Source organism: Agrilus planipennis, unplaced genomic scaffold (genome assembly GCF_000699045.2).
Source record: "Agrilus planipennis isolate EAB-ADULT unplaced genomic scaffold, Apla_2.0 scaffold10, whole genome shotgun sequence".
Taxonomy (NCBI): domain Eukaryota; kingdom Metazoa; phylum Arthropoda; class Insecta; order Coleoptera; family Buprestidae; genus Agrilus; species Agrilus planipennis.
In genome coordinates this window covers 1,774,590-1,798,574 of record NW_020442465.1, presented here as the reverse complement: position 1 = coordinate 1,798,574, position 23,985 = coordinate 1,774,590, and the positions used below count along the sequence as shown (strand labels likewise).

Here is a 23,985-nt window from a genome sequence, read left to right as displayed (position 1 = left end):
AAACGTTTCGTCCAATGTCATAGAAATGAGCCTTTCGGTCGGATAATACATCGGTTTACGTATATACCATGTTTATTTATTGTTTACCCGTTTCTATCTCTCTCGTTCTCTTGTACTCCTTCTTACCATCCCTTTCAGTTAATATTATGTCGGGACATTCGAACATTTGGCGACAAAGCATTTCGGTCGTTCTTCAAACAATTGCTTCCTGTTCCCTTCTCCGCTCGTCGTTCGCTAATAATGCACATTCCCCTTTGGTACCCGTTCAACGGGGTAACAACACACGGGTCACTTATCAAATTAGTTGGCAGCGCTGGCACCAGATGCTCTCCGTGTGCATTCGAGCACATGAATTATTCAGCCCGAATCGAAACACAAACTGATGCACGAGTTATCTTGAGGTGTTTGCACAGGAATATTTCGCCTAATTCGCGAAACCGACGATGAGCCATTCTCATGTCAACGAATAATTCATCTCGAATCCAAGAACAACTATGGCGACATAGATATACGGTTTAAATGTATACGTGTATGTATGTAGAATGACATGTTCTGCGGATTTGTTTCGGTTGTATGCACTGTCTGCGATGAATTTTTTTGGCGATCGAAACATTAAGGATGTTTGGGGGGTATGTCAAAATGCTATGAGACAAATAAGAATTTGGAAGAACGTTCCTCATTCAATTCTAAAACTCCTGTAAAAATTACAAATCAATTCACTAAACCGTTAAAAAGTTATTAAAATTTTAAAAAGAAGCAGTAATTTATTGAGTCAAAACTGCGCTCGAATTATTCCTTCGTTTATATTAATTGACACGTTTAAAATATGGAAATGTGTTTATAATTTACTTGTCGTAAGAAGGTTGAATGCAATTTGAAAAATTTATTAACACTAATTTTTTTAATGTCGCCACATAAAAACTAAAGACCTAAACAGGAACCGGGAGTTCGATGGGTTACTATTATTTACGTATAAATTAGTATCAAGATTGTATTGAAATAGTCTTTCTAGGAATTAGCAGAATTATCTAGAACTGCATGTCGTTTTAGAAGGTTATTTCTTTATATATATGGTATGAAGGTCGATAATCTGTTTTTAGAAAATCTAAATTGACTGTTAATTAATTATTNTTTTAAAGTTTTAATTATTATTTAAACATATTAAAAAGTTTTACGCTCATTATTTATAGAGATTGAAACTAATTATTTTTTTATTTCGAAGTTGAAATCAAGGCATATTTACTGCCAAAAGTCAGTTAAAGATTTTCCCTATTATTCGTTATTTCTTATTTTATTCAAAGTTTTTGGTCAAATTCCAAATTTTCTCTCAAACCGTATACTTTTTTTTTACTATAAAGAGTATTTATTTACCTCATGATATGCTGCAAAACCTAATTAATTACGAATTTCTGAGTTTATGTACTCTTGTCTCCGATTGTACCTGCCAAACATCCTTAAGGAAATTTATAATACATATACTAGCTATGCCCGAGGTTTCAGTCGCTTGGAATTCAGTTTAACTATAATAAGAGTCATACTTTATCAATTTGTAAATTAATCTTAACATATAGAGATATCTAGTCTGCCTTTTTACACACCTTTTTATGGTCTACACCTTTTCCATAGAAAGCACTCACATTACTTTGCAAAATTGGTCTCACGACCGTGCAATCTATGCCCACTTTACACAACTGTATGAATACCAATCTGTGTTGTGATTAAATGACACTTTCATGAACTCACCCCGATGGGTTTCTGAGCGGTAGTCCACCAGAAACTCGGGGTAGCTACAGCCTCTATGCTTGGAAGGAGAAGAAAATGTATGGGAAGGCTCATTCTAAATATTACCGAATAAAGTTTTGAAGTCGGATGGGTAATTTCAGGAAGATTATCTATTACACCAAACGTTACAGATTATGACTACTTGAAAAGTAGAAGTACAGCTTATAGAATTAGTAACTGTTTTGCTTCCTTTAACTACTATTTATCGACTTAAGGGTCGGATATCAAAAGTAAAAATACCAACATTTTTTGGGAACAGAATTGAAAAAGATTTGAGTCGTTTTCATTTAAAATTTTATTAATCTGATAAACAATAGGGGTAGAGTGGTGATTCAAGGTAAAAGAATAACTATGCTGCTAACCACATCAGAATCTCAAATAGAAAGGTCATGTAAAGCAGTATTGACATCAGAACAAAGGGTTAACTAAGAGTGAATGGTACAAACCTGGAGGAGATAGACAAAATCTGCTTACCTATCTGAGAAAAGTAACAAGGACATTATTAAAAGGAATTGAACAAGCACCACTGATGGCATTCAGCAGCAGATATGAACTGATGATAAACAAAGGAATCAACTGGGACACAAGAAGAAGATTCCTGATTCCAGTAATGCATACGAGCTGGACAATAGAGAGGGAGAAGAAGAGAAGATCAGAGACCTTTAGAATGAAGTGCTTGAGAAAAGGGATGAAAATATGGTTGACAGATAAAGGAAGTTCTGCAGAGTGAGGAAAAGAAAAGGTAAATTCGTCGATAAGCTTTTAGGTCACGCCACGAAGGGATCCTTAAAACAATAATTATGGAAAAATCAGTTGAAAAGAAGTGATTCAGTGAAATATCTGGACGCAAATACGTTAAGCGGATAAACCGATCTATGGGATGAACAAAATATGAAAAAATGAAGTGGAAGATACATAACAGGTCAATTGAAAAGTCCCCGGCCTAAAATAGTAAAACACATTTTTTTTGCAAAATTCGTTTTTTTTATTCAACATAATTCCCTTCAAGGGTGATACACTGATTATAGCGATCCTCCAACTTTTCGATACCATTTTTGTAGTACGATTTGTCCTTTGCTTCAAAATAGGCCTCAGTTTCGGCGATCACCTCTTCATTAGACGAAAATTTTTTCCCAACGAGTATTCTTTTGAGATCTGAGAACAGGAAGTAGTCGCTGGGGGCCAGATCTGGAGAATACGGTGGATGCGGAAGCAATTCGAAGCCCAATTCATGAATTTTTGCCATCGTTTCCACTGACTTGTGAGACGGTGCATTGTCTTGGTGAAGCAGGACTTTCTTTTTCTGCAAATGCGGTCGTTTCTCGGCGATTTCGTCCTTCAAACGGTCCAATAACGCTATGTAATAGTCGCTGTTGATGGTCCTTCCTTTTTCAAGGTAGTCAATGAAAATTATTCCACGCGCATCCCAAAATACAGACGCCATAACCTTGCCAGCCGACTATTGCGTTTTTGCACGCTTTGGAGCGGGTTCATCGTGTGCAGTCCACTCCGATGACTGTCGATTGGACTTCGGAGTGAAATGATGGAGCCATGTTTCATCCATTGTCACATATCGACGAAAAACTCGGGGTTATTACGCGTGATCATCTTCAAACACTGCTCTGAATCATCAACTCGTCGTTGTTTTTGGTCAAAAGTGAGCTCGCGCGGCACCCACTTTGCACAGAGCTTTCTCATACCCAAATATTCGTGAATGATGTAATGTATAGGTTCCGTTGATATCTGTAGAGTGTCTGCTATTTCATTCAATTTCAATTTACGGTCATTAAAAATCATTTTGTGGATTTTTTTAATGTTTTCGTCCGTAACAGCCTCTTTTGGGCGTCCACTGGGTTCACCTTCGGTGCTCATTTCACCACGTCTAAACTTAGCATACCAATCCTTGATGGTTGATTTTTCTGGGGCAGTGTCCGGAAATTCGTTATCAAGCCAAGTTTTTGCTTCAACTGTATTTTTTCAATTCAAAAAGCAATATTTTATCAACACGCGAAATTCCTTTTTATCCATTTTTTTCACAATAACAAAAGTTGCTTCACTAAAAATGCTATAATTCACAAACTAATGATCCGACAGCCGTCAAATTTATAGACGCGTCTTTTGAAGGTTAGGACTAACTGAAAATCATATGGATTTAGTTCTGGTGCCGCCATCTATGTGTCAGGCCGGGGACTTTTCAATTGACCCTAGTATAATATGCGACCCAATTGGAGTAGAGTTTCAAATCAATAACCAAAAGCAGGCAAATATTAGAGTCAACAATGCGACTTCGCCATGTCACATTCTATACCTATATACACACACACACGTACCTATATATGCCCTATATGACGTCACAAGCATTGTATGTCCGCAAAGAAACTAATCAAATGATCGAGGTTGAAACCCAACATAAGAAGTTTTATTTCAAAACTTTAGTCATGTAGATGGTTCAGACGTTTAGTGCCGCTTAAATCCATTAATAAAATAATCCAAAACAACATATTCTTATGGTTCTTATATTGACCGACAATTTCATTTATCGAACCCCAAGGAGTATATCTCGTTGCTATAGAATCATATTGAGCTTAAGGAAGGCCTCGCATTATAAATAAAGAAAAACTGCTTGGAAAAATCTACTTCCTGTGAGGTAATTCTATTATGGGCTTTATTTCGTAATTTTACTTTGTCAAGTATCTAATTTTAAACGTGGACGACAGTATAACAGCTCATGTAATTTATAAAATATGAAAATATTTTAACAAGAATGTTTTCGTAATTAATAACGTAAATAACAACTATTATAAAGATATATAAATTGTTGAGTGTATTTCATCACGAAAATTGATGATTTTTCTTATTGGAAATGCATTCATTTTAGATAAATGCTGAATTTTGCATGAAATGTCAAACAAACGGGTTTCACATCAGTAATGTAAACAAATAAAATAATGTTAAAGTCCATAGATTTTCTGTTTAAAAGACATTGACATTTGCATTTTTAATAACTTAATGCGTGGGCATAGTTATAGATAATTATTTCTCAGTTGTATTCTGAAAATATAATTATTTGAAACATTGTGAATATTTTATTGCTATATTTCAGTAAATTCAAAGTGTCAGAGACAATATTATTTTATATTTTACTCATGAACTTCTCTATATACTTGCCCGCTGGCGACTTTAGTAAAAAAAAGCTACACTTAAATGTATTTCTTCGTATGGAAGATACCACAAGATGACGCAAGTGGAATATAAAAGACTTACTATTATTTGGTACTTTATAGTTCATGTGTCAGGACATTAAACTTATTGAACATTGGCTCGTGTTAAATTTCATTTCACACTAATTTTTTATAACGCATAAATTACTTTGGTAGTCTTGAACCCGCGATGTATAATGGTTTTACTCGATTGATCGATCACACGCTGTTATGTACAGGGTGTCCCGAAAATATGTAGTTGAGATTCCGTTAATAGAGGACCATCCAGAAAATTATGTTCAATTAAAGTTCCGCGGCTTTTAGGAAAATTGGAATATCCTTAAATTGCTTCCCATGGTCAGTATCTTCGCTGCAACTATCACAAATGATTCATTTGTTCTTTTTGAGCTATTATTAAGTTATTATTAGAGATATCTTTAAATAAAATGGAAGCGATATTGACAAAACAGTATTGCATGAAAATATATGCAAAAGAAGAAAAAGTAGGGAGAGAGCGAATATAAAGATAAGAGACGGAAGATTAGAAGTGGCTGATTTTAGGTATCTAGGAAGTCAGGTAAGTCAAAACGGAAGGAGTAGTAGGGATATAAAGCAGAGGATACGGCAGGGTCGAATCGCCTACAGTAAAAAGAAATCACTTCAGTGCTCGCGAACGATTAATTTAGAAATTCGAAAAAGATTGTTGTTAAAGGTGTGTGGGCAGCGCGGCGCTGTACGGGTGCGAAACATGGACAGTGGATGCGGGGAGAAAGGAAAAGATTAGAAGCGTTCGATATGTGGTGTTACAGACGAATGATGAAGATATCGTGAATAGAGAAGGTTAGAAATGAAGAGGAGAACAGAGGAATCTATGAAAGTCAATAAAAAATAGGCGAGATGGGATGGTAGGACACCTTCTCTGGTATGAAGGTCTAGTCAAAGACATTAGAGACAGAAACAGGAGTAGAGGTATTAGATTACTGTTCGCAAATAGTTAAGGATGTGGGATGTTCTAGTTTTAGAGAAATGCGAAGATTAGCTCAGGATAGGAAAGAGTGGAGGTGCGTGTCCAACCAGTCTTAGGACTGACGACCTTATGATGATGATTATTACAAATGTTTCACAGTCTATGCACTGAAAATTATTGATTATTATTTATTTGTTTTTCTGCATCACTACATAGTATAAAACAAAGTCGCTTTCCCGCTGTCTGTCCCTATGTATGCTTAAATCTTTAAAACTACGCAACGGATTTTGATGCGGATTTTTTTAAAAGATAGAGTGATTCAAGAGGAAGGTTTATATGTATAATACATGCATAATATAGAAGGAAAACACTGATAATTTTAGAGGTTCGTAATGTGATGTCGTAAATAAACACATTTTTTGCGCTTACATTGCAAACGCTGAAACTGGCTGAACCCTACGAGATAGGTCAAAATAATGTACTACAATATTGTACATCTTAAAAGGGTCTACAAAAAAGTCCGCAATGGTATATGTCTATCTCTTAGGGATAACCCACAATAACCATTTTTATCCTTTACCTTTTATGAGAAATAATGACTTATTTACGAAGCGATTGTAGACAGTACAGCATTAATTCTTATCCAATTAAGTACCTTAAATACATTGTGCATTTAATATAAATCAATATGGCCCTTTACAGCATGTAATTTAAATGAATAGTTTCGAAGATATTACAGACTTAAAATGCAGGGACATGCGGTTGCGGCGGTATCGGCCGGGAGGCCGGTTTGTATTGTCCAATGACAAAAAAACTGTGAATGTTGTATATAAAGACATTCTGTAGTATATTTAGTATGTTCAGGGAGTATCTTTTGAAGATTTCCCCTTTTCGATAATAATCTAAACAAAACAAAAATATATTTAGTATCAGCATTGCACCCGTGCGAAGCTGGGGCGGGTCACTAGTTGTACATATTTTGAAAATTTTCTACTATTATACGTTGTTCAAAACGTAACAAATGACTACAGTCCCAGAAAACAAAAATGAAGATACGTCCATTCTGACAGATAATTTTTTGCGGACTTTGCCAATTTTGATCTTCCCAACTATACTATTCTTAGAAATATATGATATTAAGGTTCATATAACTGTTTTGGATTTTAGTATTCTTGGTTCTCTTTTGGAAGAACATTATGTGATAATTAAATTTGAGAATATTCACGCTTGAAGCGATATTTTTCCCGTGCCTACTTATAATGTAAAAATTATAATTATTTTACATAAACCGATCAGATCTGGTTCTCTTAAAGGCTTAAGTGGAAATTAAAGTTGGCCCTGGCTAATTTGCATTCTTCCCAAAAGGTGTGTGGTGCTCGCTTATCCATTAAATAACGGATGATAAATTAACAATTTCCTTTGAACCTTGTATAAGCCAGAAGAAAATTGGCTGATTTAAAATTTTAAAAAGAAGCAGTAATTTATTGAGTCAAAACTGCGCTCGAATTATTCCTTCGTTTATATTAATTGACACGTTTAAAATATGGAAATGTGTTTATAATTTACTTGTCGTAAGAAGGTTGAATGCAATTTGAAAAATTTATTAACACTAATTTTTTTAATGTCGCCACATAAAAACTAAAGACCTAAACAGGAACCGGGAGTTCGATGGGTTACTATTATTTACGTATAAATTAGTATCAAGATTGTATTGAAATAGTCTTTCTAGGAATTAGCAGAATTATCTAGAACTGCATGTCGTTTTAGAAGGTTATTTCTTTATATATATGGTATGAAGGTCGATAATCTGTTTTTAGAAAATCTAAATTGACTGTTAATTAATTATTTATTAAAGGATTTAAAATTAACTTTCGGTAAAGAAAAAAAATGACGTTTATTTTTTTTTAACGAAATAGGTCAGGCTTACGTTATATCTGAAATGTTTTTAAACACCTGGTATATACAGTCTACATATAATAAATTAGAAAACTAATTGTAAGTAGAAATAAAATTGCAAATTCTCATGTGTCTATTATATACATAAAACTAGTTGACACACGTTTAGTTACGTTAATACAATTAAGTACTTTTAGGTAGGTATGTACTTTTTTATGTACTTGTACCAAAGTCATTACATACACTATACAAGAACTAGCAACCGGCAAAAGATTTAATGAGATACTCTAAAATCAAACGAGATTCTTTTAAGATGCTTGAAACGATTACAACAGCTGAGATTAGTTCTTTAACTTTTTCCTATTCCAAGCACCTCGAACTATATAGGTAGGAAAAAAAATCAGTGGAACAGTTTTATGTAGACGTAAATGACCAAATATAGAGAATTATTAATCATAAGAGAGTGGGAAAGGTGGAAGAAGAGGACCTAATTTTCATACTTTTACTAACAGTAACTAACCTGACATGACCGATTTTATTTTTGTCAGACATTTGAAATAGTGTAGAAAAAAATCAGTAAATGGTTGTATTATACTACCATTAACTTCAGAATAAAGAAAATTACGATTGACTATGTATCAAATAAACTAATATATCGCTAGAATAAAGAGGCAGATCGCGATCTCGGTCATATTTGATTGTAGTCATTAAACAATAGAAATGTGAAGGAGCTTGCCCAGACTGACCAATGACCAACACACAGCTGAAATCCTTAGGTCGACTCGAATGAAATTTTCCGAAGATATTCTGATTATTACCTACATAGGGGTGCAATAAGAACGGATTTTCGAAAATGGCAATTTAAAGGGCTGAAACAGAGCAAAACATCTTAACTAATATTATAAACCCGAATGTAAGTTTGTTTGTTACCCCCTCACGTCTTAATTACTGAACCGATCATCATGAAATTTTGTTTATACATTGTCAGGGACACAGAAAAGGATATACGATACCTTTTATTCAGAGAAAAACACTGTTGTCAAGGGATAGAAAATTTAGTTTTACAACTCATTTCAAACGGTTAGAGATGTGACCTTGAGGAAATAGGCGTAAACATAACAGAAATACTTTTGAAATTTTGGTACGGTCCGTCCAGATAAATGCAAGGGCTCTAGACAAAAATTTTCAGTCTCTCAGAGACTCGAAAGATAAAATTGTTAATTTAGAGATTCGAGTCCCTCACAGACAGACTGAATGAATAAAACTGAAAAATTGAGAGACTTGAGTTTCTCGTAGAAAGGCAGGGATCTCTGAAATATGTTGAACTACCGAGACACCACTTATTGAGAGATTCGAGTCTCTCGTTCAGAGACTCGATACGAAATGAGGATCTCTCTATAAGCGACTCGAGTCTCTCGTTCAGTCTCCCTAAAGAGTTTTTTTGACAGTCTCTCGACAGTCTCTCTCAGCGACACCAGAGAGACTCAATGAGCGACGAAGACTCGAGTCTCGTTTTTCGAGACTCTGAGAGACTGAACATTTTTAATTTGGGGGGCATATCATCAACCCTTTGAAATTAGTTGTATGTAATGGTGGTCGGCCGGCTTATCAATTCAGCTTCTCGACATGAGTAAATCCAAATGAGAATGCATTGCCTAAAACCAAAATATCCTTTTCACTTTTCAATTTTGTATTTTTTTTTCTGTATATTCGTTTCGCTGCCTAGTAACATGCCTCAGGCGCCCTTGTTGATAATTATGTACAAGTCTGCAAAATCGGTAAATTATCCTGTGACTGTGGTTACGTATACCGGGCAAATGTATCACGAAATAGGTAGGTTATAGTTAATACAAAGAATACATTAGGCATTTAAGTGAATTTTTATCAATTCCATACATAAGGTCCACAGACTAAACTGGTTATTACCGGTCACACATTCGATGCGTCCTACGAGATAATCCTACAGGAATAAAAATCCTTCGGACAGAACGTACAAAGTATAGATACAGTCTATTTCAATTTGTTAGAATTGTGACCTTGGAGAAATCTGCGCGAAGATAGAAAGAATACAACTAGGCGTGAGCAAGACAGAAATAGTTGGAACAAGCTCGAACGAGCAGAGCTCTCGATGGGCGGTCTTGGGAGATCGGCTAGAACTGTACAGTACTAAACGAAAATGTTTAGCAATTTATTAAAACAAAAATGTATATAAATTAACAATAGAAAACAAACCAAAAGTTTTATAGGTGTGTAGAGCGTTAAGTTAATTCACTTGTTATTATTTTTGGCTAAATATTCTTTTAAATAAAGCATATTTTTAAATTTTAACGAGGCAGTTTAAATAATTTTGCAAATGGTACTGTACACTTTCGTCTAGTTCTCGCTCGATGATCGGTGGAGAAATGAGCTACGAAGACAAATATGATTGAATTTGGAATTATGCTCCGGCGCATCCTAATAAAGGCAAGGGGCATATCTCCAACTTCTTGAAACGAACAGTACCTAAAGCAAGTCGCTAGAGTATTTCGGACGGAATTTACACCAACCCTTAACATTCCTTGACATTTATTTACGATAAAACATTATTGATATCTTATGTACCAATAGGATTATACGAAAATCAGTTTGGTTTTCTTTATGTTTATTCCCCAAAGTAATTTTTCTATTTTGTATAAAATTGCAACTATACATACCCGAAACGTATTTCAATTTTTTTTTGCTTAGCGACGCATTTATAGATTTTGCCGGTTGCAAAATCAGCGTAAAATTCTCGACATGAGTCGCATCCGGTCATTGGCGTTGAACTTAAACGATTTTGAAAGTAGAATTTATAGCGCCGTCTGGATTTATTTTAGGACCGTACACAAATATTGGCAATACTTTTTTATAGCGACGTGCATGTCTGTCTCGACAACGTGCACTGATCAATAATTCTATTATTATACACAAAAGAAATGTAATAAGACAAGCTGATAGATCGATAGAAAATCTAGAAAAAGTTTGCTTTCCTTAAAATACAAGTACATATGTACCTATAGGTGCATAACACACAAATTAGAAGTTTAATTTTTGGTAAAAGATGACACTATCTCAGGAAAAAGTACTCATACAGTAGAATCCGCTTATAACGACATCGAAGGGAAATGACAAACACGTCACACTAAGCGGGCGTCATACAAAGCATAGTCTTAGAAAATAAATAACTTTCTATTTTGGTTAGTTATTTAGTTTAATAGAGAGAAAAACTACAAATTGTATATATTTATTAACAGAAAAAAAAGAACGATGAATTGTGATATCAATATACATAAGAAGGGTCAGAGAAATAAGCGAAAATGTTATTAATATTAATCATTTGGGTCATTATAGCCGGATATGATTTCTTGAAAATCAGTCATAATAAACGATATGTTATTATATCCAGACTTTCCTATAGAGAATTTAATATGAAAAAAACTGCAATTCATATTAAGCGGTTGGTCAATATAAGCGGAGTCATAATAAACGAATTCCACTGTACAATGTAATAGGGGGCTGTGTATATAATCTATAAAGGGGAAGGAGTTTGGTAAAAGTTTTTTCTGAACCATATGAGGGGGGTGAGTTCAGGAAGAGAATGTAAAAATTGATCAATGTCCTAATTTGTTTAAATAAATATTAATATCTACTATCTACATGTAATAGTCGGCTTGAAGGTGACGTATTTCCTGTCAATAATGGTTAATCGCGATATTTACTGTAACTATTTGCTCAAATAGTTTTGGTATTAAAATGATCACGCTGTTCTATGGGATAAGGACCAAAAATACAACAAAGATGGGGATGGAGGGGGGGGTCACAAGGGGACTAAACTAAAGTCATGTGGTTTATGCAGAGCATATCTCTGACTAGCCCTACATGTCCTCTTCCGTTGTAGTATGTAATGTTAAATAAATCTTGATAATTACACGAAATCCCAAATGGTTTTTCGAACACTTTCGTCGAAATGTACATAAAATGCTGTAATATAGTACGAGAAACTATCGCCGTCATTTATTCATAATGGTTCTCGAACATTCCAGAACGTTCTCGATTCTTCCATGTTTACTCTACAAAATTTATCTCAGAACAGTCCTAGATATTTGAAAACATTGTAGCTTAACACCACCCTATAGAATTCTTAAACAATATTCAAAGGTAAAACTAGGTTAGGGTTTTGTTCAAGTGGCCACCCTCTTTCGATCCCCCACCTCCACCCGCTTGAAAATATTTTTTTTATTGAATCTTATTTGAATTGTAGTGTATGAAAATTGTCAAAATAATTTTTTATGGGGGTGAGACCGCCGCATATTTTTTATAGGGTTTTACTCAAGTGACCACCCTCTTTCGATCCCCCCATCTAATCCCCATTACTTTTTATAGAGGTGAGAGCGCTACGAACTTTTTATAGTAGAGTAAAGGTAAATTTTTGGTATAACTGGAGCAACACCCCGTATATGAATTTGTAGGTATTAGTTCTACACACAGTCTACTAAAAACATCACGTACTATTATTTGTGATTGGTTTTCCCTGAAACAAAACATCAAACGCATTTGCACCACACGCTATTATCATCCCGCGTATCGCCTATAGTTGAGTTGTTTCTAATAAAAGAATAAAAAAGCTCGATTAGAACGATGAATATGAAATATGGCACAATGGCCGAATGTTTATAGTCGAACTTCAAACGCGAACTTTGAACGGAAACTCATTACATCAGAGGGAAATATTCCGGCTCGTCCACATAAAAGTTGTAGATACCCGGCAACACCCACAACGATCACAAAAAGTAGAAAAGGAGTGGATTAGTGGTAGTAGATATGTGCTTATGTGTACAGTGAGCGGCAAAAATGTTGGATCATATTGTGTATGGTATGAAAATTAATTAAAACAAAACAAAAATTGAATCCACTTTTATTTCACTTATTTACTTAGAAATTCAATGAGATTATTAAAAGTGTATACGTTTAGATCATGGCTCTGTATGGATGTGAATCAGGGACGGTGTTAGCTGTGAAAAAGAAAGTCAGAATAGTTTAAGTACGGCTACAGGAAGATGTTAAAAATGCCGTGGATAGAAAAGGTTAGATATGTGGAGGTAATTAGGAAGACAGAGAACAGATGGTGTTATGGAAGTCAATAAAAAATAAGGATTGGGATAGGTTGGTATACTTGGATCGTTCAAAATTGACATAGTCCACAATAAAACTGTCACATTTTCTTTTTTCTTTAAATTTACTAACTAGACTAGAAAGATTGCTGATAGAACGCTTACTTTTACTCAGAACAGGCGTTGCAGGAAATATCGTAAACATAGAAAAGAGATGTCAGGTAGGAATTGCAGCGGACACTAATAAAGAAAAGGGAATAGCATTAAACCAGTTATTGTGTAACAGAAACAGATGCAGGTTAGTAGAATTTGAACATGTTACCAGCATCGGACTTAAGTTTAACATTCTCAAGAATTTAGGAAAGTAAAGATGCTTGTTTAAAGATATAACTCCAACCAGACAGTTATAAAGCCGACCCTGACCTTTTGCGTACCTAACCAACCTCTAACCGCTGTACCGCTTACTATTATTCGGTTATCTCTTTTCACATTATCTGTAGTACTCATGAAGTATTCCCTAACTTAACAAGGGCGTGTTCGAAACGCAGCAAATGACTACAGTCCCAACTGGAAATAAGAAGGAAGATACGTCCATTCTCACAAATAATTTATATATACTTTGCCAATTTCGATCGTCCCAACTATAGAACACCTTCTCAATAATGAAGGGCTAATTAGAGATGCATTAGAAGCAGAAACGGGAGTTAAGGATAGCACAGATGGAATTAGATTAAATTGACCCAAGACAGGAAGAAGAGGAGATTCGTGTCCAACCAGTCTTTGAGCTGAAATTGTAACAGAGATGATGATTAATCGTGCAACAAAGGAAGCGTTCAAGTATGACATAAGCAAAATTTTGTTAATTTTGAATGTCCACCCCCTATATTATCATAATTATTGTTTTTTTAACAGAAAATTGTGAACTCCCCTCTTCCCCGAATAATAAGACTTAAGAAGTTTTTTTAACGTTTTTACTGATATTCGGGATTAAAATATAGTTAAGACAATACCGTCACAACAAAAGCAACCTACCAAGTATTTCGGAAATAATCAAGAATATAAATAGTGAATGTATTATTGTGGATTAATCTAGAGCTTCTTCAGGCTTTCCTCGGTTATTCCCAATGGCTCCAGAACGTTTAAATGAATGTTTCCAGCTCCAATATTCCATAATTTTCTAGAAACGTGTAGAACTCTTCAATTCGGAGATACGCTAGGGTTTTTGCCTAATTAGGTATCTTTCAAGTACTTAGTAGGTAAAAAGTTCTACCATACTCCAAAACATTCTAGTATTTTTACTGTTACTTAAGCTGTTATTATTTGACTGCAAGGATTTTCAAGTCGAAAATCTTTATACCTATTTATAATTAAAAATCGTTATAGTCTCTGGGGCTTTCCCGAAAGGCTCACTGTATTTTTTATTTAAGAATTTCGCTCGATACTTTTGTCATTCACTGTATGTGTATTGTATACGTGTCTGGGTATGATAAAAAGGATATTTCTGGAATATTGGAGCATATCTTTCATCTTTTATTACGAGCATAAATAGCGGTTTCCGCAAACGAGATAGAACCTTTTTGAATGCACTCTTTTTTAATTGATTGATGACCATAAAGTTTTAGACGATGTTCTACATACGTATGTTTGGTACATACAAACATTCCTAAAATAGTTTCCGAGAAATGTCTTTTGTTCAACTTTATGTTGATTAACTAGATTAAAGCTGGTCTTTTCAACATCTTATGTTTTTATCTCAACAATTCCTCTGCTAACATTTCTTTTTTTATTTACAGATTTAGGTCTCGTACGATGCAGATAGGACATAATAAACAGTGACGCTGGAAATATCCCGGATAAGAATCGAGGACGAAAGCCGACAACAAACGACAGCAAACCTGAATCTCTTGAATTTCATTATTAGATTAAAGGTAGGCACCTAAAATTTAAAAAAATATTTTATTAATACTACTAATATTAAAAATTCAAAATTCAAATAATAAAAACAGTTAGGATTATCAAATTATCGTGTTTGACGATCCTCAAAATACGCCACAATTTAATAATACGTCGTTGACTAAATTTGAAATACTTCAGTTAACAATCAATGTCACTAGATGGCGACATACAGACTATATGCTGGGGGAACTCAATATTCATTTTTATCTAATACTAGCGTTTACCCGCGGCTTCGTTCGTGTTGATGTCCTAAATATGTGTCAAAAATCATTGACGATCACATAAAACTAATTTTTTATCCCTTAGGAGCAGTATTTTTACCCCCGACAATGTGTACAGTATTGCATGATAGGTTTTCTCCGTGGCTTTGCTCGTATTGATGTCTTAAATATGACCACAGAACAAATTGTGGTAAAGGTCTAGATGATGGCCCCCCAACCCCTTCAGGGTGGGTGGGGTGGATCGAAAGAGGAGGTCTCCCCCACCACTGTATTATAAAAAGTTCGTGGCGGTCTCACCCCTATAAAAAGTTATGGGAGTTCAAAATTAATAAATATGCCAATTTTTATACATTTCTAGGCATGTAAATATTTATATAGTCATTCGTAAACAATATTCAAAGCCAAAACTAATGAAAAATACATAAAAATATTGAGAAAGTTATATAAAACATTATTTCAATATCATTATCAATAGGGTAGGTTAGGTTAGGTTAGGTTAGGTTATCGGGTTTTGTTCAAGTGACCACCCTCTTTCGATCTCCCCTACCCCCACCCCCATCTAACCCCTATAACTTTATATGGGGGTGAGACCGCCACGAAATTTTTATGGTACAGTGGTAGGGGAGACCCCCTCTTTCGATCCCACCCACCCCTACCCCCATCATCTAGACATTTACCCCAAAATTTTTATATCCCGCGGGAACAGTAGGTACTTTTTTCTGGAGAAAAGGTACTCTATGTTCTTTTATGTACCTATTCTGTACGTGCATACAACATTTCATGATGATCGATTGAGCAGTTAAGGAGTAAAATGGCGTGAATTGGTAACAGGCAAGCATAAGATATATATTATGAATAATAATTTGTGTGATTTCTATTTATATAGGTTAAACAGAATGATTCAGTTTTTGGTAGATTACTGAAACGCATTCCATAGTCTGTTTTCAGTTGAGTCACTATTGTTTTATTGCACATTTAATAAATAGTCAACGTAGACTAATTGTCATGATTACGATGTCTTTTTGCATATGAACTTAGGTTTACATATATACATAGGTACATCAAGACATCATACATGAGAACAATTGTATGACAATGACGGGAGTGTCTTTTGAATGTTGGTTACATTTTCATTCATTATTCGTTATCCTATGAAATCTGCATTTTATTAGCAATTTCACGTGTCTTCGTAATAAATATCATGCGTCTAACTGAGATAATGCAAATTAACATGACTCACTTGTATGATAATTTATTTATAAAACGATTGAGAATAGAAATAAGGCGAAGATAAATAACCAAAAGCTAAGGTCGTGTTTTATTGCTGTTTTCACATGCTTACGAAACTCCTTATCTGTGCCATGGAATTTACATTAAAACTAAAAACTCGCAGTTTGGAATTCGCTTTAGATAATGTTAATCATGAAGATATAAGAGCGTTACAGAGTTTATACATTTCATATAGTACATATTACGTACATTATTGTGTCAGAGTTGACAACTGAAGATCGACCAAGAAAAAAATCATTAATAACTTTATAATTTACTATTTCGTTGGTACTGGTTCCATCGTTTGAAATCATTACAGCTCAAAATCAGATCCGTTCTATTTAATTGAATAAATCTTTATTCAGTAAAATTGCGAAATGTAACCTTATTGAATGAATTTTTAAGCTATTAAGATAAAAAAGACAAAAATACTGGATTGTAAGGGAAGAAAATGTACGGAAAGGGAGAATATAAAGATGGGAGAGGAAAAATTGGGAAACGTGGCTGATTTTCAGTACTTAGGAAGTCAGATAGAAGGAACAGTAGATATCTAAAACAGAGGATAGAGCATGGTCACATTAAATGCTCGCGAGCGGTTCATTTAAAAATTCAAAAAAAATTGTTATCTGAAGCGCGGCGTTGTACGGGTGCGAATCTTGGACGGTGAAGGCGGCGGAAAAGAAAAAGTTAGAAGCGTTCGAAATGTGGTGCTACCGGCGAATGATNTTTGGTAGATTACTGAAACGCATTCCATAGTCTGTTTTCAGTTGAGTCACTATTGTTTTATTGCACATTTAATAAATAGTCAACGTAGACTAATTGTCATGATTACGATGTCTTTTTGCATATGAACTTAGGTTTACATATATACATAGGTACATCAAGACATCATACATGAGAACAATTGTATGACAATGACGGGAGTGTCTTTTGAATGTTGGTTACATTTTCATTCATTATTCGCTATCCTATGAAATCTGCATTTTATTAGCAATTTCACGTGTCTTCGTAATAAATATCATGCGTCTAACTGAGATAATGCAAATTAACATGACTCACTTGTATGATAATTTATTTATAAAACGATTGAGAATAGAAATAAGGCGAAGATAAATAACCAAAAGCTAAGGTCATGTTTTATTGCTGTTTTCACATGCTTACGAAACTCTTTATCTGTGCCATGGAATTTACATTAAAACTAATAACTCGCAGTTTGGAATTCGCTTTAGATAATGTTAATCATGAAGATATAAGAGCGTTACAGAATTTATACATTTCATATAGGTAGTACATATTACGTACATTATTGTGTCAGAGTTGACAACTGAAGATTGACCAAGAAAAAAATCATTAATAACTTTATAATTTACTATTTCGTTGGTACTGGTTCCATCGTTTGAAATCATTACAGCTCAAAATCAGATCCGTTCTATTTAATTGAATAAATCTTTATTCAGTAAAATTGCGAAATGTAACCTTATTGAATGAATTTTTAAGCTATTAAGATAAAAAAGACAAAAATACTGGATTGTAAGGGAAGAAAATGTACGGAAAGGGAGAATATAAAGATGGGAGAGGAAAAATTGGGAAACGTGGCTGATTTTCAGTACTTAGGAAGTCAGATAGAAGGAACAGTAGATATCTAAAACAGAGGATAGAGCATGGTCACATTAAATGCTCGCGAGCGGTTCATTTAAAAATTAAAAAAAAATTGTTATCTGAAGCGCGGCGTTGTACGGGTGCGAATCGTGGACGGTGAAGGCGGCGGAAAAGAAAAACTTAGAAGCGTTCGAAATGTGGTGCTACCGGCGAATGATAAGGATGCCGTGGAGAACAGAAGACTCTATGGAAGTCAATAAAAAATAGGCGAGGTTGGTAGAACACCTTACAGGCATGAAGGTCTATGTCAGAGACATACTAGAGGCAGCAACAGGAGTTAAGAGGAGTAGAGGTAGATTTAGACTAGATTAATGTTCTCAATAGTTGAGGATGTGGGATGTTCTAGCTTTAGGGAAATGGGTTAATTAGTTCAGGACAGGAAAGAGTGGACGTACGTGTCCAACCGGTCTTAGTAGACATGAAGGATTAGTTAGGGACATATTAGAAACAGAAACAGGAGCTAAGAGGAGTAGAGGTAGACCTACGATAGATTACAAATAGTGAAGGATATGGAATGTTCTGCTTTTAAGGAAATGCGAAGATTAGCTCAGAAGGTGCGTGTCCAACCAGTATTACGACTGGCGACCTTGTGATGATAGAATATAAAAAGTGGGAAAATTGATAAAGTAAAGCATTATTCGGGGAGGTTTTTGTGTCGTTAGACATGGACCAATGTAAGATAATATTTTGTAAATTTAAATTATTTTTGTAAAAAGATTCAAATGTGTGTCTGTATCTTTTTTCGCTCTGGTTAATAGAACATAGCAACCAGATTTCCATGCTACTCAAGCTGAGGGAGGGTATCTACTAATAATAATTTATAAAAAGCTCTTGGTGCAATTCACAATGAAAAACATTTAAGAGGTTGACTGTGATTACCAAATAATGCATTCCCGTGGTTTGTTAGCTAAAATTGCTGTAACTACAAACCTTTTAAGTTTCTTTCACCGAGTCAAATTTTTTAATAAGCAACGGTATTGTAATGTTTCTAAGTGGATTCGCTTATTTTTAGAATCAAACAGATTATAATAAAGTGAACATTGTTGTTACATTTTGAAATCGTAAACATGTTCTGAAAATATGAGATTTTTTTTAAATATTCTTCAAGTGCTGGCACAAATCCAAACGCATAAATTTCAACTCTTACATAAAACCCAATGTAAATAGTCTTCTTCGGCCTGACTCATATTCGGAATAATTTCAATTTGAGCCACGTAAACTGTCGACATTTTACAACTTCCTTCGTTTTCGCGGGCGACCATGAAAAGTGTAAGTGAATAAGTGGATCGTTTGTATGTATTCACGGTCGTGTTGTAGCACCAATTCTATGAATTCACGTTATGTACAGAATAACCACAAATATACAGTGAGCGGGCACTCTGACTCTTTCCTCTTCTTAAAATAAACTTCGACAGTCGTTTCTAAAACTCACAATCAAACCAAACAGACAAATGGTACTGTTAGTTTAGGAGAAAAAAAAATTAAGAGGAAGATGTGCCGTTCCAAATTCTACCAGTCTTGGAATCATCTGAAATCAGTCCTGGGCTTGAATTCGATAAAATGTAAAAGAGAACTCAATTGAAACTTATATTAAGCACACAACCATCATCATCGTCATCATAAGGTTGTCAGTCCTAAGACTGGTTGGACACGCACCTCCACTCTTNTCTGCCTCTAATATGTCTCTGACTAGACCTTCATGCCTGAGAAGGTGTCCTACCAACCTATCTCGCCTATTTTTTATTGACTTCCATAGAGTCCTTTGTTCTCGTATTCTTTCCACATTTCGAACGCTTCTAACCTTAAGCACACAACCAAATTACTAATATTATGAGTCTTAATAGTCGTTGTCTAACATTGTTGTTATTGTTCTTGAGCAGTTTTTAGACCAGAATACTACTTATACTAAGACTGGTTGGGCACTAATCACCACTCTTCCCTATCCTGAGCTAATCTTTACATTTCCATTAAACTATTTGTGAACAGCAATCTAATCTAGGTCTACCTCTACTTCTTTTAACTACAGTTTCTGCCTCTAATATGCCTGACTAGACCTTCACACCTAAGAAGGTGCCGTACCAACTTATCTCGCCTATTTCTTATTAACTTCCATAGAGTCCTTTGTTCTCCTATTCTTTCTAATACCTCTTTATTTCTAACCTTTTCTATCCACGGTATCCTCGTCATTCGCCTGTAACACTGTGTTCCAAACGTACACCTTTATCAATTTTTTCGAATTTCTATATTAAGCGACTCGACCCTGTGCTATCTTCTGCTTTGTATCCCTACTACTCCTTCCGTCCTGATTTATCTGACTTCCTAGGTATCTAAAATCAGCCACTTCTTCTAATTTTTCGTCTCCTATCTTTATATTCGATCATTCCCTGCTTTTTCTTCCCTTGCGTACCAGTATTTTTATTTTACTTTATTTTTATACAACACTATTTTGACAATACCGCTTTTATTTTATTTAAAGCTATTTCTAATTCTTCCTTGCCAGATGCTAATATTGCTATATCATCTGTAAATCTAAGCATACTAATCTTTTGCCCCTGTATATCTATCCCTACAGTAGTACTGTCTTTAATGATGTTGATCGCGTCTTCGATGTATAGATTAAAAAGTAGCGGTAACAGTGTGCATCCCTGCATAACTCCCTTCCTAATATTTACTTCTCTACGTTGCAGCCTCAGCTTTATAAGTACCTGTTGCTCTTTATACAAACTAAGTATCACTCTTCTCTCTTTGTAACTCATCCCTACATTTTTAAGTATATTTAACATCTTCTCCCATTTAATATTGTCAAAAGCTTTTTCTAAATCTACAAATCCTATGTTCGCACTCTCACCTTTTTCTATCGTTTCCTCTATTATTACCCGTAAAAGCTAGAGTGGCCTCCCGCGTTCCTCTATTTCTTCTAAATTAACTTTGATCTTTCCCTAATAGTTCTTCGGTCCTGTTTTCCATCCTCTTCTGTACAATTTTACTTAAGATTCGATCTTTTTGAGTGTCTTAAATGAAAAATCTAACAGACTAGAGGGAGGAGGAAATAGTATTCAAAGATGAAACAATTAAATGAACTAAATTTTTCATACGAATAATTTCCGAATGACATTATTCAGTAATTCCGACTTATGTATTTAATTCTTTTTAGGTAAAAGAGTATTTATGTTATTTATTAACGTTTCAGAAGTAAGATAAGTCTCTCAATAGTTGTTTTCAGGTTGTGTCAACAATAATTGTGTTAATGTCTGCTGATTAACGCTAGATGCCATATATCACACCTGCCTGATTAATTTAGTTGCTCACAGTGATTTCATGGATCAAAATAAATTATTACAATCAAGTACATTACATTGTTAGATTTCAGGGCTGGGTTTAAGGTGGGGCAACTAGGGCACCAGTTTCAAGGTTCCTCCATTATGGGAGATTAACTTTTAAAATCACTTTACGTTCTAGTATTTGCATACCTAATTACTATTCTAGAAGGACGGGGTTCATGTTTCATATATCAGGGGCGGATCTAGGAACAAATCTTGGTGTGGAATATTAAATTTCATTTAAATGTAGTTTGCTGAATGAATAAGCAGCGTTTTTCAAAATTGAGTACATAACTCATAGTATTCAAGTAAAGTACCATTTTGGCATGTTTCTTTTCGTTGAAAATGACGAAATTTATATTAATGGGCAAATCTAATTCAATTTTTCTCACTTAACATTTTTTAAATTAAGTTGTAGATCTCTTGGGAGGTGGAGTTTCTTAATCTCTTCGGTCCCCCTTGGATCTGTCACTGATATATTGACAATAAAATTCAATAAAATAGATTACACTATGGTGCAGTTTTTCGGATAGTTGTTAATTTGGTGACTTTCTTGCCAAAATTATTAACCGTATGGAATTATCATTATTATTATCAAGTAGAGAAATTTTTAAATGTTAGGGTTTTGCAATGTGGTATTACAGACGAATGATGAGGATAAAGTGGTTAAAGAAGGTTAGAAATGAAGAGGTATTAGAAAAAATAGGAGAACAGAGAACTCTATGGAAGTCAATAACAAATAGGCGGGATAGATTGGTAGCACACCTTCTCAGGCATGAAGGTCTAGTCAGAGACATATTAGAGGCAGGATCAGGAGTTAAGAGGAGTAGAGCTAGACCTAGATTAGATTACTGTTCGCAAATGGTTAAGGATGTGGGTTGTTCTAGTTTTAGGGAAATGCGAAGTTTAGCTCAGGATAGGAAAGAGTGGACGTGCGTGTATTTGCGAATGAAAAGGGCATAAAAAGAACAATTTGTTTTTGTAAAAGTAATCGATATAATAAATGACAATGAAATGTATATATGTACCTCAGGTAATCAATATTCACTTGTTTAATGAATAAAGCTAAAAATTTGTAAAAGAGCCAAAAAATTGATTCAACCAAACAGACAACTATGTGATAAAGTAAGGTATGTAAACTTGCTCGAATATTTTTCAAGAATTTGCCCATAGGAACAATCTTTCATTCGTTTCTTTTATTAGTCGCTCATAAACTGTTTGTGAATTGTTTTAAAGCATACGCGTTCATTTTTTCATCGCCTACATTAATAAATAATTGAACGTTGAGAATTTTTAGGTAATAGGTATTTTATTTAAGTTTTTTTACAAATAGCAGAAATTCCAAGAAATACTTTTGAAGTAGACATCTTGAAGTATTGGGGCATTTTAAGTTGTTTAATGTAGCAAACGATTCTTTGAAAGGAATAAATTTTAATGAACACTGAAATGTGAATTTCGAATTTTCTTTCAGTTGCAAAAATAATGATGATCATACAATTGGAATCTTTTGTGCTATTTACATCTACTTTAGGTAAAAAAGAAATATTCGTTGTTTGATTTAAGAAAGTTCAAATTAAACAGAACAATGAAATATTCATAAAACAGATAACTTTACCATAAACCAAAGGGACTAATAGACTGCAATAAAAAAGTGTTTGACTTATTAATTTTAAATACTGAAATTTATTGAACATTGTATAAGTCAGAATTACACATATCGCCTTCGAATTTTTTGTATTGATTTTCATTCACATGCATGAATTTTTGTTGTTATAAACATGTGTATTCGCTTAAAACAATAGAATTAGTCATGGACTAATTTGATTAGTAAAAAATACATATTGTGTTTTGATTACTATCCCAATAAATCGGTTGTACTAGATGGTGTTGTATATTTCAAACCATGAGAAGAATGTAGGGCATTCTCTTCTGAAAGTGCCTTAAGTGCAATCTTTCCAAGACGTGGTGGTCTGTATTCTGTCGAAACTGCCAGACGCGGATCGCTATTTCGATCTTTTTGGATCTCATCAGCGCGTCGCAGGCAGCTCCGTCAGAACAGAGACCAACTTTTACCTACTGTCTTAACAGCGCGTTTTAGAAAATACCACAAATGGCGTGGTGAACGCCATCTGTAGCACGATGCTACATTTTAGGATTACGTATGCTCCAACAAGGTTCATTTAAATGTATGGAAATCTACTTCCTGAAACGAATCCCGGCGTAGCTAACATTAACGTGATAGGCACGTTAGCATAATCGAATAAATGATAAAAATAAATGATGAGATCCAAAAAGATCGAAATCGCCATCCGCGTCTGGCAGTTTCTACAGAATACAGACCACTTCGAATTATTTTACTCGATTATGGTAACGTGCTTGTTACGTTGAGGTTAGCTACGGAGGGATTCGTTTCAGCAAGTAAATATCCATATATTTAAATGGACCTTGTTGAAGCATACGTAATCCTAAAATGTAGCATCGTACTACAGATGGCGTTTACCGCGCCATTTGTGGTATTTTCTAAAACGCACTGTTAAGACAGCAGGTAAAAGTTGGTCTGTGTTCTGTCGGAGCTGCCTGCGACGC

At 34.5% G+C, this 23,985-nt stretch overlaps 1 protein-coding gene and 1 long non-coding RNA gene across 2 annotated transcripts in view; one reads left to right on the top strand and one right to left on the bottom strand.

Moving 5' to 3' along the window:
* The window catches only part of LOC108734062 (collagen alpha-1(XV) chain-like), a 368,331-nt gene that overhangs the window by 297,575 nt on the left and 46,771 nt on the right, over window positions 1–23,985 (bottom strand). The gene's annotated exons all lie outside the window — the stretch shown is intronic.
* The window catches only part of LOC112906607, an 83,509-nt gene that overhangs the window by 30,019 nt on the left and 29,505 nt on the right, over window positions 1–23,985 (top strand). The window contains exon 2 of the long non-coding RNA XR_003232459.1: window positions 14,768–14,902. This is a non-coding gene — a long non-coding RNA (uncharacterized LOC112906607). The remainder of the gene's footprint in view (window positions 1–14,767; window positions 14,903–23,985) is intronic.